Below are 4,420 nucleotides of genomic sequence, written 5' to 3'. Positions count from 1 at the left end.
AAGCATTTAAGGTAGTCTGCCACGGCTTTCTTGGTAACACACGGGCACTAGATTACCAAGAGTGTGTCGAGAAGTTGTTGCAGGCTTATCAGGATATGGGGTGCCGAATGTCTCTCAAGATTCACTTTCTCTACTCCCACCTCAACATCTTCCCCCAGAACCTCGGAGCAGTAAGTGACGAACATGGGGAAAGGTTCCACCAAGATATTACTAAGATGGAGAGCAACTACCAAGGCAAGTGGAACCCCAGCATGATGGGGGACTTCTGCTGGATGCTCCTGCGTGACATCCCGGAGGCAAAGTACATCAGATCGTCCAAAGAAACTCACTTCTGACCGTCTATAGTACTATGGTGTGTACATGCTTATATCCAAGTAATGGTAATATTTAGTTCTGTCTTGTGTTCTGTATCTGTTTTGTTTCGTTCTGTAACATGCCATTTTAATATATGAAATGAACTCATTATATTATAAATATATGCATTATAATAAAAAAAGGGTTATGTGAAAGCAAAAAAACTAGAGGCAATAGAGCAAAACTGTTTAGAAATTTGAATTAAGCATATCAAAATTAGTCAAAAACACCTATTCACATGCTTGCCTCATTTTTTTTTTTTTTTTTTTTTTTGTAAACCAGTGTAATTAATCATTGCCTTCCGTTCACTCAGTTCACCACCCACACTTCTCATCACTTGCCAAGTATTCCTATGGATCATTTTGTGCCTGAAGAGGGTATTAACTATCACGAACCCCCTCTCGGCACAATAGTCCACTAAAACACTGCTATTCTCAACCATCTCTGCAAAAAAAGTATCGGCAGTATTACAGCACGTATCTTTCTGAAGCATGGATGAAGCATTGTGATAAATGGGGTATCCTGTAAGTATAAGTGCAAATATTATCTTTGGTAATTATTAGAACTTAAAATTACAAAAAGGTTTACTTACTGGGTGATATATGTTTTGAGGCACCACATTTATAGACTCATGAGTGTTTGCGAAGTTGCTCATTTGTGTACATCCCACTCACCAACTACTCCATCCACCTGCCCATTCCCTACTTTTCCATTCTTATCTCCAATCAATAACACTCTCTCATTCCTTTCAAACTTTTCCATGCATGCTTCCGCATTTGTCCAGAACTCTTCTCTCACTCTGCTTCCACGATGTTGCGTTGGCGCATACACGCACACAATCGCCCACTTTTATAGTCCAGCTTTCAATCTTACCCACACAGTCCTTGAGCCAAGTGATCCATACTCTCTTATATTCTCTTTCCATCTGTTACACACAACAATACATACTCCTTTTGCCCTCTTATTCTCACCTACTCCTGCACATGTACCGCATCCATACTCCCATTCTCTCACACTGTCACTCTCCATTTAGTTTCACTTAATCCACATACATCCACTTTTGCACCCTCAAGCACCTGAACAATCTCTTTCTTTCACCTCATTATTTGCATCCCTTACATTCCATGTAGCTATCCGTACCACGTCCTTTGTTCGGTCCATAGTTGTCACCTTTAGGTCAGTCCAGGTTCGAGGCTTATGGTTCGTATTTTTAGTTAGTTGTTTTGCGGGGAGAGGCACTAACCCTCCGCCAATCCACTTGTCACGTAGGGAACACGTGATGGTTGGTTATAAGGTTACCAGCCAGCGTTGTAAATGCTCTCCTGGTTTACAGGAAATCATTTGGCTTGCCACTCAGTGCAGAGGTACCCTAAAAACAGAGTAACAGTACACTAAGTGGGTGGGTGATGGGCTCCTCTCCCCACCACAATATATATATATATATGCATGCATTGCCTGACGCCATGTATCCCAAACAGGGTGGCCAAGGGCTTAGAGTTAATTGCTTTTACAGGGAGGGGCACTAATCCTCCACCAACCCCACTTCACACCAACAGCATCTGGTGTTCCCAGGCGGTCACCCATCCAAGTACTAACCAGACCCAACGTTGCTTAACTTCGCTGATCGGACGGGAAGTGGTGTACTCAACGTGGCATGGCCGTTATATATTTATATATTATATATATATATATATATATATATATATATAAAATAGAACAGAGGAAAGAAAAACATATATATATATATATATATATATATATATATATATATAAAATAGAACAGAGGAAAGAAAAACAAAATATATATATATATATATATATATATATATATATATATATATAAAATAGAACAGAGGAAAGAAAAACAAAAGGAAAAAAAATCCATACTCCATTTTACTGATATCTTCCATTAAAAAAAAAAAAAATATGTAACAACTGGACTTGAGCAGCTGCAGGTATAGGGGAAAACAACTCGGGGGAAGAGAGTTCCAAAGAGATGCAGTTTGGGTAAAATAAAGTTTTCTGATTGACGGAAGTTTTGCAATATGTCATTGTGACATTCCTGTCATGAGAGCTCCCAGATGCCCGTGAAGCACAAGGGAAGGCATGGAAAGGTGGCACTATAGATGCAACTTCGTCTGAGCATTTGCTATAATTCGTCTGAGCATTTGCTATAAAAGTATCTGTTATATGATACAAGGGAACCCCTTCTTACCTGTAGAGGAGGTAGTTTTTTTGTAATTGAAGGGTTATTAACTCTAACAGCTTTCTTCTGAATTTTGTCTAGTTGTTCTCGTGCAACCTCTCCACATCCATTCCACAAGAGTGAGCAATATTCCAGCTTAGAGCGCACTTGACTCACAAACTATGGCTAACTGTTCGTCAGTGAATATGCTACGAACTTTGTACTGTAATCCAAGTTACTTTGAGTCGGTTATAGCAAGTGATCCGACATGACAGGTCCAGCTGAGGCCACTGTTAAATGAAACATCGACAATTTCAATACTTATGGAGGTATTTTAATAACATTGAAGGTACTACAGGAATCTGGCAATATCTGTCTATTAGTTAACTGTATACGTTTAGTTCTGTTAGCACTGAATGAGACAAGGTTATTCTCTCCCCTTCAGTGATCCTAAATATGTCTTGATTTATGGAGATGAATGCACTGAGTTGTGAGTTTGAGATATTAAACTTTGTGAATGGGTGTTTACAGTAAGTGTGAATGAGGTGTGAAGTGTTGAGTCACCTGCATATGAATGGATGGGGTTGCTGGTGACAGGTAAGAGATCATTAACATGAATTAGGAATATGGTTGGAGACAGAACTGATCCATCTGGCATGCGGCATTAACTGAGTGGAAGTTGGAATATATATCATTCACATTTACTCTTATCTTTCAGTCCCTGAGATATGAGGAAATCAGAGGAATAAAAGACGTTTGTCCATTGCAAGGGAGTCTGGATAGCAGGGAATGGTCCCACACTCTGTCAAAAGCTTCAGAAATGTCAAGGGCTACTGCATGAGTTTCTCCATGTGGGTCAGTTGACTGATGGATGGTGAGTCAGGAGATTGAGTATATTAATGGTGGATCTTTCGTGGCGAAATCCATAATGTCTATCACTAATTAAATATAAATGGATTCAAAACGTTTAGCAGTGTGCTTATTCATTACAGTTTCAAAATCACTACCAAGATCAGGCGTGATTGCTAATGGTCTGTAATCAGACGGGTCCAAGGAATTTCCTTCCTTCAGATGTGGGTGGACATTGGCTTCTTTCCAAGAATTAGGGAATGAGGAGGTACATAGGCATAGTCTGAATAATTTAGCTGGAATAGAAGCAAGTTCTAGGGAGCACTTCTTCAAACAATTGAAGGAATTCCATCTGTGCCTGGAGCTCTATTGGTTTGTAAATTTTCTAGGATAGGTTTTATGTATCTAGTCTATATTCTAAGTGGAGCAATTACAGGAGAGTCAAGTTCTAGTACTGGAACGTCGTGGCTGTCTTCCTCTAAGTTAAAATATCTGGCCTATGCACTGGCAAAGATATTTTTATTACCAATCGGGTAATTGTCATGTTACCGTTTGAAGATTTTAGTGGGGGAGTGGGTGATGGCTTGCTAAAGTTATTATTGAAAGAAACTGAGGGTTGATCAAAATATTTTATTGAAGTTAGTATTGTTTAGTAGTTTGGATGCTCGGTAGCGAAGAAAGTTTGATTAAGCGAGATTTATTACTGCTTTTGCATGGTTTCTAGCAAGTTTAAATTGAGTGATTCAGATGTTTTTGATTTCATGTAAAAGTTGTATGCTAATGACTTTTGGGCCTTTGCTCTGACACAGTTGATATCGAACCATTTTGGGGAGTCTGATCGTTTGTGAACTGTTGACTTGGTATGAACAATTCCACACCAGCTTGCATTAAGTAATTAATATATGCCTGGGGAGAAATGATGTCACTAGAGAAGATAGACTGCCATGGAATGTCAGCAAGATATTTTATAAATCCATCCCAGTTTGTCCTATCAAAGTGTCGTCGGGTCACCCTGGCCGGTTCAAATCGGTG

General features: G+C 39.4%; 1 non-coding gene across 1 annotated transcript; it reads right to left on the bottom strand.

Moving 5' to 3' along the window:
- Positions 1 to 1,901: 1,901 nt before the first annotated feature.
- LOC145394611 (5S ribosomal RNA) lies at positions 1,902 to 2,020 on the bottom strand. Its single transcript, XR_013896468.1, has one exon. It is a non-coding gene; the product is annotated as a 5S ribosomal RNA (ribosomal RNA).
- Between the last annotated feature and the right edge of the window lie 2,400 nt (positions 2,021 to 4,420).

The sequence above is a fragment of the Coenobita brevimanus genome, chromosome 27, assembly GCF_032717465.1.
Source record: "Coenobita brevimanus isolate Jiangsu-jjx chromosome 27, ASM3271746v2, whole genome shotgun sequence".
NCBI classification, from domain to species: Eukaryota; Metazoa; Arthropoda; class Malacostraca; order Decapoda; family Coenobitidae; genus Coenobita; species Coenobita brevimanus.
This window is presented reverse-complemented; position numbering and strand designations above follow the sequence as displayed.